The 19,236-nt window shown below is 38.1% G+C and overlaps 1 long non-coding RNA gene across 2 annotated transcripts; it reads left to right on the top strand.

Moving 5' to 3' along the window:
- Positions 1–727: 727 nt before the first annotated feature.
- LOC120755888 (uncharacterized) lies at positions 728–18,981 on the top strand. Of its 2 annotated transcripts, XR_005701899.2 has the most exons (4): positions 738–783; positions 9,964–10,062; positions 10,626–10,977; positions 16,545–18,981. It is a non-coding gene; the product is annotated as an uncharacterized LOC120755888 (long non-coding RNA). The 2 variants fall into 2 exon arrangements; XR_005701898.1 differs by lacking the exon at positions 16,545–18,981 and having other exon boundaries at positions 728–783; positions 10,626–12,733.
- Positions 18,982–19,236: the final 255 nt, after the last annotated feature.

Raw genomic sequence — 19,236 nt, 5'->3', positions numbered from 1 at the left:
AGCTGTAAATTGCTATGGATGTGCTTTTTTTTTTTTGCCTTTTTTTTGCTTTTATTCTTATTTTGGCTGACTCTGAAAGCCTGACCTGATTACAGGTACAGTGTAGATCTTTAGTTGTTGGTAATTGCTGTTCAGCTAACGATTTAGCCTCCTGAAATTTTTGAATAGCTTTTATTGTTTACTGCTACATATTTTTACAATTCATAAAGGTTGTGAAAGCATTCTGAAAGCTGTGGCTAAGCCAACTTGCCTCCACTGATTTGACATCCTTGAATAGACTTCAGACTATCATATACGTTAAAGAAAAAAATCAGGATGGATTTCTGCAATAAAACTAAAGCAAAGGGTGTATGACTGATTAAGTACCCTTTACCTCTTGTTGGTAAAGTCTGTGGGGATTCATCTCAGATTTTTGAAATTAGGGAAAACGAAACTAAAACCAGCAGCAGTTGGGTCTTGATTTAAAACAAGCATTTGTGAAAGTTGATTGTCTTTTCTCCAGTGACAACAAAAAATGAAATGAATGTTTTACAGTTAAAGTTCATTTTTGTATAAAGAACCACAAAGTTATTTTCTCACTGCAATGACTGTAATTGTATTGCTTCATATAACCCACAGACATTTCTATAGGACAGAGAACTATTCAGTACCATGTGAATTCAATCCTTTTCAGAATTATCACAGCTGGAGGATAGGGAATAAATGAAGGTTTGCAAAATCCTGCCCTACACTAACACAGAGATTTCAGCTACTCATGGGATTGCTTTGGGGATCTCTTCATCAGTGAGTTATTTTGTCTATAAAACTTTCCAACAGTCCTGTATTTAACAATACATATGTCCTTCTTTTTTCAAATTTGAGATCTATTTAAGACCTAAGTCTTTAACACTGACTTTCCAAAGACGTAAAATCCTCTGTTGATGCACTTTGGGGAATTTTGTCTAAGTAGAGGATTGAAGGCTGATTCCTGTGCTTAGATGCTTTATTTGAAGATGAACAGTAATGCAAGTTTAAAATGCACCTTCTGCCCGCCTGCAAATATTTCTCCTGGAATTCTCCCGTAACAGAACTGAGCCTGAGCCTATTGCCAGGTGAAAGAAGTGAAGTGCTACCTTGCTGGTTTAGTTTGCTACTAAAACCAGTATCTAATACTGAAAATGCCTTTTGAAGTACAGAGTTAACATTTAAAGGGTTTGAAAAGAAGCCATTCAGCTGTAATCACTATTTGAGACCCTACAGAATTAAGATTATTGAGTTATACTTAATCTTTGCACAAATGGCAAAAAAGGTTTTTCCTTACTTTTCTGTATTGCCTACCAAACTACAGTTCCTTCCTCTCCCTTTCTTCAACCCTGATATATGAGTTGCATGTGAGTTGGATGCTTTGGAAAAAGAACAATTAGAATAAAGGATTTTTTTTTACAATTTTATTTTTATTAAGGGAAAGAATTTCTGTAATCAGGAGTGAAGCAGGACCTGAAACCTTCTAGCTAACATTTGAGAAAAGGCTTATGGAAAGATATTGCAGGGATACCGGTGATCTGTGACTGAATTGCAGGTTCCCTTTCTTTCCTTGAAGCTTTGCCTAGCTGGATAAAGCAAAGAAGCAGGGGGATAATACAAAATTATTAAGAGGTCTTGAACCAAGATATATATATATATATATGTGTGTGTGTGTGTTAGTATATATGTGAATATACATACACACTCATGAGCAGTACTTTCTAAAGAAAAAACCATATCTGAGCTTTTAGGTGGAATTACTGTAGTTTGATTATTTGTGTTGGAGCATTTTGTGTTACTTCTCTGGAACAAATCTCACAACTGTAAGTCTTGGGGAAAGGCTGACAGAAAGATGATGCTGTGGGGATTTCAGTCTTACTGATTTATAATTTTGGTTATGCTGCTTGGTTAGTGGATCGTGTGTTATTTTTTCCAAATGACAAGCTGCAGAAGCAGGTGGTATTTTTCTCTGAATTTCAAAATTGACTCGGAATGCACAATAGTTTAATATTTTTTATTGTTAATGATTTGATGGTATTAAAACATAAATAAACCCCTATCAACAATAAACAGCTATGCATTGCATGCAATTGATCCCTTCTGGTAGGTTCCAGTTTGGAGATGGATGTAGGTTACACTGCAGCTAATTGGTCAGGGAGAGGGCTGCACTAGACAACAAGCCCAGTCATCCAGGACAAATGTTTCCCAAGAATGCTACTCTGCCCCTCTCTGTGCTGGTGTCCAGACTGCAAACAGCTCGGAGAAGGACAAGTACTGGTGTATTCTTCTTTGCCATGCAAGGTTTTCTTACACTGACAAACATAAATTAAATTTTGCTCTTCTCAGGAAAGAAAGTAGTGTTGTTTTGCATTATATTCATGAATGATTTTATCTCCTTTTTCTGGGTATTTCTTGTTTCTCAAGATGGTATTATAGGTTCAGTTGTCCCTTGAAACTGAGCTCAGGCTGGCACTACAGGGTGGGTAAGGATTGAATTGGCAGGGCTGTTTGGTGTCCTGCCAATGGAAGGATGTGTGGAGCAGAAGTTTGTTGTAGTAAACCTCAGATATCCATTCCTGTTCCCTCCAGCCCTCCTGTGCCATTTGTGGCTCAGGACATGGTTCCACCAACACTCCATGAATGGACATTCCAAACACCAATGAGCTATTAAACATTAGAATTTAATTCCTTTAATTATGTTACCGCATGCAGGAGTTGTCTCGTTTTTTTGGTTGGAGGCAAGTGGTAAAGCGCCTGGCAGGTTACCCAAGGAGCTGAGGAGGCCGAAGGGTAAATTTGCAGCAATATCTGCTTAAGGAAGAGTTTGTATCACTGATCTATGTCACTGTTCTTTGCTTGTGTGTATGTATTTGGAGTGTCCTAAGACAGGCTCTTAAAACTTTGCATCCCATTTTGGTGTTAAGAGGACACTTTCTATGGGGTGTTCACTGCATTCCACTTAAATAATCTCAGAATGTATGTGACTCAGTTTATTTACTGAGCTAGTATAGATCATACTCTTAATTGAAAACCACTGAACTCAATAACATTCCAGAAAAATGTCAATAGTCTGGCTTATTATATCACAACCTTTTCAAATATTGTTTCTCAAGTAATTTAGAAGTTAGTCACAGGACATGGTAAATAGCAATTTGAAGGAAAACATGACTGATTATGTCTAGATCCGTGTTATTTGCAGACCAAGTACCTGATTGATTTTCCAGTGGAGGTAATGAAAAATTTGTGTTTGACTTCAATTGAAGTTTTGTCAGACTCTCAAGTGTCCAGGCATATTAACCAGTGTGGAAGGAGTGTTTTGATGTGAATGAGCAAACTCTTGCCTAAACTTCTTAAGATCTGAAACGTCTGCAACAAACAGATGTTGCTAAACATGTCTGATGCGCCGATCAGAATTTACTTGTTTTCCAGATGGATAACAGTGATTTGAGAAGATAAATTTGAACATCCTTCAGTATAGAGGGAGATTTTTTTTTCCACTACTTGTGATTTGCTTATTGAGTTACAAATGATGGCAATCAGGAGTGAGAATAGCAAAACATTTTCCTGAGCTAAAACCTATTTACATAGTAACTAGGTTTGTAAAACAAGACTATGCATATGAAGATTATTTACTAATTGCATCTAAACACAACTGAGGAAGATGGGCTTAGCACCCTTTTTGCTCATGTGCAGAGACTGCCATGAGGACAGCCATCCTGTAGGTCATTCTGCATGCCCTGAAAACTTCCATACGTGGCTTGCTCTGAATTTGTTCCCCAAATGCGCCACTGAATGTGAAATGTTCTCAACAGAAAGCTTCATAGACCTTGGTTTATCACTTTTTAATTGTGGCACACAGATCTGTTGACATTGAGAGTGAGTGCTACGCATCCCACTGATTCTGAAACTTTTCTGTTGTCTGTCTCTTACCCAATTTTCATAACAGTGGTTGAAATACAGCATACCATTCTTATGTACTCAGGTTCTGTCATTCTTTTCCTCTGTCCCAAAAGAAATAGCTTTTTTAAATCTCAATATTGTGTTGCGCTGCTAAATGTCTGTTAGGCTCCAAATGCTAATTAGCTAACTGAGGAAATCAAACCTGTGAGGCATTTTTTCAATTTTGATAGACTGAGAATCAGCATTTGGGTAACTCTGCATGTATAACTGAATATAAAGCAAAGGCTTATCTAGAGGAAATGTGTATTCCTGCCTGCTTGAGCTTGAAACATGAAATCTTTCCATTTCTTGGATCTGCTTAGGCGGGCAGAAATATCATTAAAGCAAAGTTTCACATTAATTCCTTGGATTTAGCCTTTGGAACTTGCAAAGGATGAGCAATAATGTGGTGATGTTTGCTGATGGATTGGAAAACCCAGGTAGGCTTGCGTCAAAAGATGAAGGGATGTGAATTAAGGCACCCCTTCCAGAGTCTGCACGTCCATAGGTTTAACGCATTTTCTCTTCTGCAATTAGGTATTAGCATCTAGTTATAATGTGTTTCACAGATATTGGTCCTCATGAAATAATTCAGAGACTCCCAAAATATTTGTTTTAGTATCTTGCAAAAATCAAAAATAAGACCTTGAAAATTCAGCAGAATTGACTAACTTCTGGTTTTCCTAAATGATCTGAATCTTGATGGCTTTAGGTGGTGTGGGCATTAATCATGTTTGTGATGTCATTGAGGTTGATGGGACATTATTCCATTGGTCTGTGGGTTTTCACACGGCATTACTGTTCAACTTTCCTGCAAAGGAGTCCACAATGGGTGCACTGCTTACAAAAGCCTGAAGGAATCTAGCTCAAAGTTTAGCCTTCAAGTAATTCACTATTCTGTGAATGTAAGAAGGACTCAAGTTATTATGTCACTTCTCCTTTAGCTGGACCATTTCAGATGGAAACAAAATGTGGACCAAAAATACTACTTGCAGTGTGCTTAAAGACCAGATTGCAGAGGTGTGTGGTCCTTAAGAGCAGGTACACACCTGGTTCACACTGAAAAGTGAGATTTTAGCTTATAATGCTCATGATGAACTCATTACAGAATTATTGTGGACATGTTCTTTTCTTTATGCGTTACTGAATCCCTAGCAAGTTTGGTCAGAATCTTTATTGAGAAGACACCAGAATCCGGTTTACCCATTTTCAAGAAAGGCTATGATAGCACATCGCAGGATGTCCTTGGGCTTCAGTGAGTAAATTCAGAATCCCTAAAATGGTTACTTTTATCTCTACTTTAAAGGACAGAGTAAAAATAAGCTATAAAATCTCTTTTCTATTCACATGAACAACAGATTATCATACATAGGAGTACTCATACCAGTACAGCCTAATGAATTTACAGAACCACTTTGTTTTTAAGTATACCGCTGATAAATTTTAAAGATAAGGTTAATTTCAAGGACTTGTATAAATTTGTTTTAATGCTGAGATGTGACTTGTACAAATTTTCTTTAATGCTTTAAATCCATAAATCTGGGACAAATTTATCCAGCATTTGGTAATTTCTATCATTTTCCACAAATTATCTTACATAGGAGTATAGTTAACGTGGGTGGAAAGAAGACCTCTCTGCTTCCCTGGTTTGCATTGCTTGATGGTGGTGTTCTGTCTTGCTATTTTTCTGACTCATGATGTATTCAGTAAAGGTTTGTCTTGCAAGAGTTCTGAGCCCAGTATTTTCAAGGAGCTTTCTTGGCCTGAGCATCCCCATGCTCAGTGTACATCACAGAGTCCCTGCTGACAAATGACTCATGTTATTTAGCTTAGCCTCAGCAGATTTTACTATGGTTTTACATGCCTTATTCAGATACAAGTATTTTTTCCCTCTAAATTACTATTACTATTCTTCAAATTGTTATAGGTCTAATGCAGATTAGGTACCTTGCACCACAGGTTGAGGGGCAAATAGTAAAATCCTACAGCATAAAACTATCTTTATAGTCAATGCAATGAGGATTTCCACAGAATTCCTATCCCCTCCAAAAAACAGAGACCAATTCTGGTCAGAGTGCAGCAAAATGGGAAGTTAATGCACACCAGAACATAAAACAGGTCTGAGCGGTCTAATTAAGATATTTATTGTTCATGTACTCACATCAATTATGGGAAATCTTGAAAAACAAATCTGCAGCAAATCTGTTTTGTGAATGATGCTGATAAGGAATGAGACCATGAGGGATGGGAGGAAAAGGGTATGTACTTCACAGATGGAAGGCTAGGAAGAAAATTAAAAGTCCCTTGCTGGATTAAGTTTCCAATGGCTAACATTTTTATATCTGGAGCCAGATTATAAAGTGAGCTCTCAGCCCTGGGAGAGTTTCTGCCCACAAAGCCCACCCACTCACATGAGCTACTTAATATGTAGAAGTCAGCTTGAAGTCTCTGGCTGGTGCTGGTACACAGAGCAACCTGTAGGTCTTCCTGTCATCTGTGATTTTAATCTGCAATGCAATATCAGCCATTCAGCTAAACCCATGCACTTGGAATATCGCTTCGCCTGACACCGCTGAGTTGCAGCAAGGACAGAAATTAAACAAGACTTCAGGTTATTTCATTACTTTCTCCATCTAGAAATAACAGATCATTATTTTGTTTTAAGTACAGAAACAGTACCCTGGAGTTCATATTTACAAGAAAATCAGAAATACTTTTCTGGAAAGAGCTTGAAAAGAGTTTAACTTCAAGAGATTATAGGACTGCTCTGTTCTTCTTCAAAAGAAGACAGAATAATAAACAGACATAACTCCTCTTTCACAAACACACTCACTATAATTTCTAAGCCCTGTTGCTGGAACAATTCCTATTCTATTTCCAGCATCCCAAAGAGCAATGACACACAGCACTCACTACAATGCTCCTTACATCAGAAATAAAAGGAAAAAGAGCAAATTTAAAGTGAACATGGACAGACTTTCCATTACTCCCATTTTCTAAAGTAAACCATTTTTCTCTCTTATGATCTGCCCCTGCACATAACTGGTAGATGAATCCTTCCCCTTACTTTAGATGAGCCATCTGCATCAGTAAGGCTTGCAAGAGCTCTCTTCAGCAACTAAAAACTACTGCTGGCTAAAACACAGAAGTGGCTTTTCACAAACTGTTATTAAAAAAAAAAATAAATCTTTATTTTCATTACATTTTGGAGCCTTATATATTTTTACTCCATACACTGTAAAAATTATTTTCACTCTTGTGAGCTCCAAGAGTTATTGAAGGTGAATTGTCAAACATCTTGCTTTGAACAAAGTGTTAGAGTGTCAACGTTTTGAATTTCCTGTACCCTGCAGGGCTTCTGGAAAAATTAGAAATTCTGTGTTAAAATTCTAAATATTCTGGTTTGGCCTAGGTATCACTGGTTTATACTATTTGGTTTCACTATATCCAGATTATTTGCCATGTTTTAATGTGTGTTGTTTTTTCAGAAGAATTTAAAACTCAAGCACTAAACTGATAATTAGATAGTTCCTTTTAGTGCACTAAACACATCCTCATCTGGCATGTTTTACAGTCAGTCCACTATGTACGATATTGTCTCAGTACAAGGCTCACCCTGTCTTGTCTTCCTGATTAATTAGAAACAGATTGTAGCCAGAGCTTTGACTGGTGGAAAGTGATTGTTACACAGCCAGGGACAAATTATTTTCCCACAGAGCCACTCCAGTATTCTAAAGCCAAGTTTAAAAATATCACAACATTTTAATATTTACATTCGTTGCTCAAAAATTAATGAACACATGGAAGAATCTGTAAGATACGGAATTACAACTGTCATTGTTCATTATATGGCACAGTACAGAAGTTGATCTAATTCTTCAGTTGTTACAACTGGCAAAAAAACTGGGTTTGGGGCCAAATTCTTGCAGCATCTGTGTATAACCATCCGGTACAAAATTGGCAGTGAAATGCAGTTATACAGGCAGGAAACTGTTTATCCTCTGCTATTTTCTCTACGGTTTCCTATACCATGCTTAGGATCATAACTTAAGAAGATCCTTTCTGAGCCACAATGAGGGGAGTGTGAAAAATCCAGCGTTTCTGTCTCATGTTGTTTGTACACTCAGTGCCTTCCCAGGGGAAGAAGTTTGGAAGAGTTTTTCATTTTGGTTTTACTTCCTCTTGTTGTTATTTTTTCTGTTTATGTTTATTTGTACTACAGAAGCAGACGCAAAAGAAATGTTCCAACCTGTCTCTGCTCTGTCCTTCCTTCCAGGGAGCGATTTTTATCCTGTAGCCCAGAGTAGCTCTTTTTCTGGCTTTTCTTCCTTGGAGAAGACTAAAACCTGAGTTTCATTGTACTGAGTTGCATGAAGACAGAAGAGTGAAGCTTTATATTAAATCTTTCTTCCTAGTTAATATCTAGAGATATCCTTCCAATAACTAAAGGAGGTTTATAAGAAATATGAGGACAGAATTTTTAGTCTGTTGAAATAGGACAAAAGATAATGGTTTTAAACTAAAAGAAGGTAGATCCAGACCGGATAAAAGGAAGACAATTTTTTTTTTTTTAAGGGAAGCGTGGTGAAACACTGGCACAGGTTGCCCAGAGAGGTGGTGGATGCCCCATCCGTGGAAACACTCAAGGCTGGACTGGATGGTGCTCTGAATTGGACTCCCTTCCTTTCCTGGGATGTGAGGGCGTGCAGAGAGCAAAGCACGCAGTGGGAGCATCGCTGTCCTGGAGCAGAGACAAAGCAACGTGCAGAGGAAGAAAGTGCCCTGGGATCATACAGGTTATGATCCTGTAGGGATCCTTGTTTATTCTTCCTTCAAAAGGAAAAAAAAACAGACAACTTTTCCATCAGCTTCTTCAAACTAAACTCAAATAGATGTCCTGGCTCCTGGGCATAGATGTTCAGGGAAAATTTCTTCTTATTTGCTTAGACCAGATCAAATGTCATCTACAGCTCAAGTTAGGTCTCTTAATTGCTAAGCTATGTTTTACTTAAAATTTAGTTCACAATGCTTACTGTGAATAAAATTCAGGTTGTAAATAATATGAGAATCAGCACCATTTTTTGCTGCAGCTTCTTACATTGAGCGTTTTTTTGAGCATCACTTTAGTTTCTGCCTGTCACCCAGATTACGCATTTTATAACAAAGGATAGAACTCTGAAGAGTCCTACAAAGAGACAATTTATTAAATGAATCTATAGTTGTCTCCTTTTTAACACATTGTGTAAAATCAATTTAGCAGAAAGGTGATGTCACTGACTGCTAAGGTGCAGACACTTTCTCATTCTGCTGTTGAGTAGCACCTGATGCCCTGACATCCGTGGATACTGATGTCTCAGAGAGCTGTGTATGGGTGTATCTTCTGCAGATCAGTCACAAAACAGGCAGCACGACACAAACAGAACAGTAATATTTTGTACAGCAATACATGAACTCCTGTATTTTCTTATACATGTCAAAAATATCAAGTGAAGTATTTCTGGGGCAGCACTGTTGGTGTGGTGGGTGGTTGTTTTTTTTTTGGTTTTTTTTTTTTGTTTTTTTTTTTTTGGTGTGTGTGTTTATTTAAAGTAACATTTTCCAGTGCAACTGAGAAATTTCTTCCTACATATAAAAACAATTCAAAATGTGTGTATGGGGCACTAAACAGAGGTATATTTTGTTCTCTCCGTGCTTTAAAACTGCTTTGTTTAAATATGTTACAGTGGTCTGGAGTGGATTATCGTCAGCTAGATTAAATTTATTTTGTAGCTGGCACTTGTGTGCTGCAGACAAGTAGCTACAAAGAATATTATGTTTGCACAGCAATTGCATAAAGTATTTGGGAAAGACTGTACCTTTCTCCATCAGGTAACAGAAATGTCAAGTGAATGTGGAAAAAGAAAGCCATGAAAGAAAGCTTATATATGTTCCTATGGCTAACACTTTTGTCAGGTTTTGGACCGACCGAGTCTCTCAGCTGCACTCATGGTGCAAAATTGTATCTTTTTATGTGATTTTCAGATCTCCAGTGCAGATGTGCCATTCCTTAGAAACATGACAAGTTATCTGCTCAAAGAGAGAATCGAATCTGTGTGAATTCATTAAGTCAAGCACAGAACTGTGAGTATGTATGATGAGCCATATGTTTGTCTAAAGAAATTCTGAATCAAATGAATGAATGTTTACACAAATAAATAGATATATACACAAGTGACATATCAGATATCATTAAGGGACATTACAAATCCCTTCTTGAATCCAATCCTTTTCTTTACTCATAAGCTGGAGACCTAAATTAATTAAATTGTAATAAGTTGCTTTCCTCTGTGAAAATTATTTTCGAATTCTTCCTTCTGCTACAGCCACAGGTTTCCACAAAATGAGCAGTGAACTGTCACATAACCCTTCGGTTAGGAAAAGTAAATACACATACCCACTGAAGCTAAAACAGACTTAGTTTTTTATAAGCTTTTATAGTCTCATGTGAAATACAGAAGCAACAGCTGGGATTTTTAACATACATCCCACTCACAGCACAAGCCTTCCACCCATCTGCAGAACAGCTATAATCATGTTCATTAGCTTTTGTGAGATTAAATTTATATTTATGTAACCCTTTGATATTCGAAGTTAGAAATTTAGAGTAAGGTAACAGGTTTGAATTGCTTCATTCTCTCTCGCAGGTATCTTTACATCTTATTAAGATATTTTCACTCTATTCTGACGAGGATTTGGAATCAAAAAGGTTGAGTTCCAGCACCTGCTCATCAGATACACTCTCAATTTTCATATTGTGATAGATATTACACATCTATCAAAAATCTGTCTTTCAGCACATTAAGCTGAAAATATATCCAATTTTACTTTAAAAGAACAGATGTTTAGGACTCAGGACTTTCCAAGCTTCATCTGGCATTAGCCCAACTGTAAATTCTTCTTGTACAACTGTGAAAGCATCATGTTCCTAGAAGAAGTTAGAGGACAATGGAAGTCTGTGGAAGCAAGCCTGGGATGGAAAGCTGCAAAAATCTGCAAGTAAATCACGTGTATTTGCAAACTCTAAGTAACTATGACCCCCCCCTTAGAGTCCCACAAAAACCACACTTCAGATTATACCTGCTAGTAGGATTTGCAGTCATATTTTATTCAGCCGTATGTGTTTTAGAAACCAGTTTGCCTTATTTTCAGGTTGTCACTAAATCCATGGACATGAGAGCAGTTGCATTAGGTCAGATCAAAGTTCCATGGCTGTCTCGCACTGCCCAGGGAAGGCAGATGCCTAGAAAACAATGTCACGCAAGGCAAGCACATAGGATATTTCCCTCCAAGGATCTCTAGCTGCGTGCAGCTCAGGGCCTTTCTGAAGCAGACGTTGGGTCTATCTGTTTAGAAATCCTCGATGGACTTCACAGTTCTTTGCCCTGTTTTCCCTTTCATTAACTTGTGCAGTCCCTTTCAACACATATAATGTATTTTCTTCTACATCAGAGGCTGCAAAAAGTGAACGACAGTCCCACGCTACCAAGTGGGACCCTGTATTATGTCGGTGGTAGAGAGAAGCTTTAAATTACTCTAGGAAAGCAATTATGTCTGTTTCTATATCAAAGGCCATAAAATAATTACTTCTTTGCATAATTTACTGATGTTAACAGGAAACGTGCAAATAGATTTACAGTGGGTTTTCATCCTCGGAATGGATGTTATTTTGATTAGTAGGCCTCTGTCATTTGTGTGAAATACTGTATGCATGGAAGTATTACCATAATAGCAATGGATCACGTCAGTGATGTGCACATATTATATGAAGTAACGAAAGTGGCATGTCTTTAAAATTTGTCCATCAGTTATGCACCATCCCTGTGGACTGAAATTCCACACTGACAGGCAAAAAGTATAATAGCAGTACTATATGACCCAGCTGGGAATGGTGACAAGGCAGCACATCTGCTGGAGATGTGGGAAGGATGGCAAAGATTAATGAATGCAGGCATCTCATGTGGACAAAAAATAAATGAGCACAAGAGAAAAAGAGCTAAATTAATATTTCTGCATTGGTGCTTAAAAAAAAAGAGCTTGAGGAAGTTCTGAATGCAGGAGTATTATGTGTGGGGAGCTAATATGTTGCAGTGTCCATAGGACTGTTTTGAGAAGAAAATGGCAAGAGGAGTAGTAATAAATACTGACCTTCAGGGAAGCCTGATAAAATTGTCTGGCAGAAGACCCAAACTGGACAAAAGAGACTCTGTTTCTCATAACATGTAATTTAACTTTGGAACTCATCCTCACTGCACTTAGTAATTGCAAATTTTTTAACGGGTTCATAAGGTAATCAATCCAGTGATGAAAGAAGATGCACCAAAGCTATAAAGCACAATTATAGTGGTGCAACCTCAAACTCAGGAAGTCTCTAAACCATAGATACGTGAAAGTTGGGAGTATGTACTGCAAGGATAACAACCCTCAAGTGGCACCATTTCCAAAGTATCTGTAGCGACCGTGGCTAAAGACAAGGCTGAGTGCTAGGTGATTCTTAAGAGCTTTGACCCATCTCAGCTGCTCTTGTGTTCCAGGCACTCCAGCTAGTTGAAGATATGCCCAGATTTGAAATAATGATAGTACCAAGTACTTTGTTATAAAGCAAAAAAAAGCTTTTTATACTCTTAAGTGCAAGAAAAAATCATTGCAAGTAAGACTTTTCACGCAATTAATAATAGAAGATGTACATTTTCACTCTGGCGGGCTTTCAGAGTGTCATCACCACTTTTAGAAATAAAGAATGTACTCTATGTAGAAAGAAAAAGACAATTAAGAGGGAGATTATTTCTCTTTGCACAGTAGTTAAAAATTGCTGTACAAATATTATTTGTGATCTTCACTCATACTGTGTTGGGAAGATACAGCTGTTTCAACAAACCAGACAAGTATGTAGCTAAATAGAAAACAGACTTGCTGAGGAAAAAGGTAAAAAATATATAGTATGTAAAGTGTATGCTCTGTGGAGGCAAACTTCTTCATTCTGCACTCAGTTTCACTCAATGGCTTTTTTCAGCATCTATCTGCAGGAAAAGATGACTGTTTTGTGTAATTAGTATATGTTCCAGTATGCAGGATGCACAAATATTTGGCTCTTGTAATGAGGAGAGGAGAATTAATTGTGTTAATGTGCAGAATATTGAAATGTTTCTACTGAGACCTTGAAGGCAAAATTCAATTGGTGACAGGGTTTTCTCACATGTAGTTTATGCAAAAAACACTGATTTGAAATTAACTCCTAAAAAGCAAAGACAGTTTGACTAAACTTTAAACTGACTCTTCGCGCAGCAACAATGAACAAGTGTAGAACAGAAAACCTGTAGTTTCCTGGATTCCCCTTCCAGCTCTTCTCGAATGTGAGTGACATCTTCCTTTATCCCATCGCCAGGGATCTCCCTGGCTGCCACAAGCTGCCAGAGATGACAGAAAGTCACTCTGTGACAGCAGCAACCAGCTCCCTCAGCACCTTGCCTGCGTCCTACCAGGTTCACAGGCTTGTGTTCTGTTCAGTAGGCTCAAGTGATCCACAACTCGAGTTTTATTTTCTGCAGGAACTCTGCTGCAAGCCATTTAGGGCTGCAAGGTCCAAGAGAAAACCTTGGCAGTGAAGATTGAGACACAGAAGGGTACTGAGCAGTTTGGGTTTTGCTGTATCCTTTGTCCCTAGGACAAAGCAGCCTCGTTTTCCTTAGCCTTCCTCTTGTTCCAATGACTGTGTATGAGTCTTCCCTGCTGCCCTTCACATCCCTCACCAGTTCTGACCCCAGTGGATATTTGGCATGCCTGGTTTTGGCCCTGCATGCCCAGGATATATTTCTGTGCTTCTTCTGGGTCGCCTGTCTCCATGTTTGCTCCCTGTAGGTTCCTGTTGTGCTGGAGCCCTTTCAGGAGTTCCTCATCTCCCTTATCAGACACCCTTGGCTCTTGCCTGTCAGGATACCCTGTTCTGCTCTGAAGAGGTTGTCCTGAAGGTCAATCAGGTCTCCTGAGCCCTTCACTGTACCATCCTGAGAGATCTTGTCTGCCAGTTCCCTGACTGAATCCTAATTTCATTACTTTCCATCACAGTACTGTATCCCTCTGCTTCCAGAAATGCTGAGCTATGTGGCCATACAGGGATTTCTAACTCCTGTTTGTCTCCCACGCTGTGGGCACGTGTGTGCTGGCATTTCAAAATGAAATCAAACCCTAAAGTTCAAAGCCTTGCTCATTCGGTTAGTAATCTGCTTAGAAAAAGGGGTCTTGCCCCACTTTGCCAGGTGGGTCTCCAATAATGTATTTTCTTGTTTCAAGATCAATAAGTAAATGAAGAAAAAGCAATAAGAAAATAAGAAAGAACTTTTCTTGCTCCTCTAAACCTGACCTTCAATTTTTCCATTTCAACCTCAACCTGTCCATTTTATTCTCCATCCTTGTATCTATGATCTATATTAATAAAACCTATGTTTTTACCCCCTCTCTTTCAGTATATTGGCCAAACAGCCAAAACTCTAATGTCTTAGAATTTCTCATCTTGATATGTAGTCTACACTTTCCATAGCCTGTCGCAACCTGTTTAATTCTTCCCACATCCTTTTTCCTTTTCAAACACAACATGAATCCAAATAACTGGTTATTTAATCTTAAATGTTATACCTCACTATTCAAAATGTATCTCACTATTGAAGATGCTCTTTTCATTTTCTGCTGGAGGGAAATATATTTACGTAGTATTAATGCCATACAAATGTAGCGTTTTTTATTTAAGAATTGCATAGGTTCAGTGAGGAAAAAGTTCTCTCTCAAAATACCCATAACACTTTTGTTTATTGTCAGAATCTGCCATTTGCCATGAGGTTATCACTTTTTCCATCCTTCTGGGCATACATCATGGTACAAGTAAATTGCTACAGCACATTGATTTTAAACTGCTGAATTACTGGTGTCTATCACAGTATTCAAACGAGTTTGAAGAGAAACCTCTTTCCCATTGCTGAGGGCTCTAAAGTAAAAGCAGATTAATAATTTATGTTTCAAACTTGCTTCCAGCACAGTCAGCGGCAAACCTCTCATTGCTTGCCGACAGCAGTGTCCTGCTTCCTACACAGACTTTGGGGAGACTGGTGTGGGCACAGCTGAATGAATTGAAAGCTGCCATCAATATAACAATCCATGTGTGACAGCATTGTGAAGAATGCACTCCTTTATTCGCTGGGCAACAGTAGCCAGACTTGTTCAGTTGAGAACATTTAACAAGAATGCAATTGGACAGATCTTCCGTCATTATGACCAAGGCTAAATTTAGGCAGAAGCACCAGAAAATATAGGTCACTGATTAATTCACTGAGATTCTGCATTCTTGCTTTGCAATAATCACTTAATGACAAGTTAAAGCAAATACTTCATTGTGATAATTAATTCTGGTTACACATTATTAAGGTCAGAGGAGCTAGCAGATTCACTAATGATTTCTATTTTAGAACATGGGACATTTCAATCACGCATATATAAAATAGTAAATGTAAGGGAATTTAACAGTATTTACTGGCTTAGTACATGATTAAACGTTGACTACTGCTCAGCATGTAGCGGCATTAAATGCTGCCATTCTATCAGAGGGGAGATCCAATATTTTGCTGAAATAGCCATTTTCAAAACTTTTATTGAGTTATAACTTAACAAAAAATCCTGAACATATTTAATTTAGAGACTGACAGAAAAATAATTTTGATCTCTCCTACATTGGAATAGTCTACACATGGAGAGACAAAAATTCTTTTATCTCTAGACATGAGAAACAAAGCAGGGATACATGAAGGCTCCCAATGCACTTAGGAAAGCATTTTTCTCAACTCCTCACACCCTTCTTGTTTGGCATCGAGGTGGATGGGACTGTATTGCTAAGGCTAACAGGTACTTACTATACAAGGATCCTCTAGAGAATCCTGTATTCAGAGATCAACCCACTGGGGAACTAACAGATCTTTATACATTATTAAACATATTTTTTCCTCACCAGGATTTACAGCAAACCTATCTGCTTCTTTTTGGCTCTTGCTCTTCCTCTTTAAAATATGCAGACACATCACAGAGAAGGGTTTTCATAGATCCAGGAGAAAAAAAAACATATTTCATTTCTTGAGTACCCCTTTCCTACAGACTTAGACACTCAGTGAGCAGGAGAAGTGAGACTTACATCTTCTTTGTACTTTATTCAGTTCTTTCTATACACTGTTACTGAAGTTATTGGTAGTTTTTCTAAGCCAAAATTTTAAGGAACAGCCCTGAAAAACAACTATTTATTATGCATGTATTAGTACTACTACAGCAATAGGTTGTCTATCTGATTAATCATAACTTAAGAGTGAAAACTAGCATTAGTCCCATCTCCATCTGTCACACTTAACTCTAAATGACAATATGAAATGTTTATTAGTCTCATTGAACTGCTTATCCATCTCACTGACATCACTTTCAAACCACATACGCTTATTTATCATCCTGGTGCCAACGAGCTGAGCTCTCTCAATCTGAAGATTTTCGTGGGTGGTTGAAAACACACCTATCTTAGCATTCCTTCTCTCCTTCAGGTCCAGAATGAAGTTCAGAAACTTCATTCACTAATGATGGATGGAACAATGAGTTTCCAAAGAATATCCCTTTGACTACTTACAGCTCACCCCAGGAGAGCTGTCACAGGGAGGAGGAATTGAAATCTGGATATCCTTTCTTTCATTTTTTTTTCATTTTCTGGATAGGATGATGCCGTATGTATTCCTTCTGTCTGTTTTTTTAAAAAACTTTTCAATGTGTTGTCTGATTTCAATCATGTTTAAGGCAGGAAGAAAATGTTCAGACGTAAAAAAGTTTCTCTGAGTTTTGTGAAAACTGGATAGCCCCTGAGTTAAAAGGATACCTGAGATAGTACCTCCACATTGGAACAGCATATAGTACAAGGCTAAGTACCATAAATTCTGTTCTTTCTGGCACACACCAGAGAGGCAAAAATCTGGCTGATGACTCAGAAACAGCTGCAGCATAAATTGCTTCTTGAGGAGATAGGAGTCAAAAAGGTGCAGAGAGCTGGGGTACTCCCAGAGAGATGGTGGACATTGGAGAGGGTGATGCAGAAGCACAAATGAGAAGGCAAGCTGGAATTATTGGAAAAGTCAGAAAGTGTAAGACTAAAGGACAGAAAGTCCTAAGGAAGATGGGGTGCTCTAAGTCTACTCTTTGCAAAAAATCCTGGTAAAATCAGGACATTTTTGTGAATATACGTGGTCCTTAACCTTGTCCTTGTTCATTGTCTGATCTTCTGGGCTGCATTCTGGTATTTGCAGGTTAGAGAGACTAAACACCTTTGGCTAAGACTCAAAAGTGCTTAAATCACTTAGGCAGTGATAATATAATTATAATTCACATAATTAAGGATAGTTTAGATAGTTCAAATTACAGGGCATTAGAAAAGAGCAAACTTTTTTTGCTACTGGCTGGCAGAAAAAACCAATTTATTAAAATTCTGCATACCTAAAGTTTGGCTTTCAAAATCTTATATTAGCCAGAAGTTTTTGAATCCTATAGTCTTACCCTCTTCTCCATTTGTAGTCTGGATGGGTTTGTATTACTAAATAAGCTACACAAATTGCCTGGTGTATAGTCTGCTCTGATGCTTAATCAGAAGGTAAGCTCAGATTCATATGTCATCAATCAATTTTAAAAGGCAATAGAGAAGATATCAGTTAGGGGGTTGTTTGGAAGTATCAGACTTTGTAGGTCTGATCTGTCTTTATTGCTGAATCCCACATAAACATCATGCTTTGCCACCTTCCTCCCCTCTGACATCTGATAACAAGATTTCATATACAATGACTTATGCGTGACCTGTTTTTAAGACTTGTAAAAGATGTTAATGGTGACCCCTTTTTTGTGGCCCATTTTTGAAGGCATTGGATCTGCCTGTGCTGAAGGATTACTTATCTCCATGCCTGTACTCAGGAAGGACACAAAGACTGAGGCCAGGCTGGTATCTCTGCTTGCAAGAACGGACAGAAGGTTATTGGATTTCTTCTTCCTTCAGCTTGTTGCCACTCAGTATAGCCATAAATATTTACTATCAGAGGCAATTGTGTCGCAGTTAATAAATCTCCATCTCTGCCATTCTCATTTAATGATTCATAAAATACTGTAATTTCCTATGAGTGCATTATGCTACATTTTGCTGCTAAAAAATTGATTTCAAAAGAGAAAGAACTGGGAAAAGGAGGTATCAACTAAAGCCTCATTAGGGAAATGAAGGCATCTTGGACATCCAGGCAGAAAGCTGCATTTGTGTCCTAATAACCAAATGAGCCTTGTAACTTGCTGTTAAGTGAAAAAAGGAACTGCAAAATTCCCTCCAGTGAGGGATAGGTACTAGAGACAGCATCTTTCCTGACAATTTACTTTTTCTCAGTTCTTCCTGTCTCTGAGGAAGTAGCATTTTTGCATTACTACAGCTGTGCCATAGTTCCCTTAAAAATGAAAAGGTGGATGTTTAACATATAGACACAAGATTCTTATATCACCATGCAAGACCTCCAGATCATGCAGAGTTACATGCATATTTTAACACGTGTTTCACTATTTAATTTTATGATCCCAGTATCTAACTAACTCAATCTTATCCCAGCACTGTCAGAGTCCACAATTTTAAACATTTCTGTTCAGATCAGGACTAGGCTTGGTCTGAGCGGAGACTCTCACGTATTCACAGGACACCAGAGACCAAGTTCTCAAACAAAATTCCATACAATTACACAACAGTTAAACCACAACTTGGAACTCTTGCAAAACATTTTTTGCTGTATGGCTATTTTGGCATTCTCCTATAGTCTTCAGACTTATTTTCATGCACAGAAGGGCATCCACAATCCCTGCCATTTGGAAGTGTTTCCCCAGTAAATGTAAAATGGTTTTTGCCCTCTGTGATACGTAGCCTTTCCTGAGAGCTTTCTAGGTGAGATTGTAAGAGCCCTGATATTTTGCAAATCAGTGATAATTCAAATTTATTAAAATTAATGTTACACCTTGTTGTATCTAATTGCCTTGTTGATTTATGGAGATTGATTTTTCTTTCAAGAACTGGCAGTTTCCAAGCATAAAGGGTATCCAGGGTATGTGTCTATAGGGAAGGCTTCGCTGTATCTAATGGGATCCTGCAGGTACCAGGGCTGTGCTGTGTTCAAGGCAAGCATTTCCTCCATGCTCTGAGAGAAAGCAATGCCTAAGTTCAATTTCCAGCTG

Source organism: Hirundo rustica, chromosome 8 (genome assembly GCF_015227805.2).
Source record: "Hirundo rustica isolate bHirRus1 chromosome 8, bHirRus1.pri.v3, whole genome shotgun sequence".
Taxonomy (NCBI): Eukaryota; Metazoa; Chordata; class Aves; order Passeriformes; family Hirundinidae; genus Hirundo; species Hirundo rustica.
Note: the sequence above shows the minus strand (reverse complement) of the source record. Positions and strands in the feature narration are given on the sequence as shown.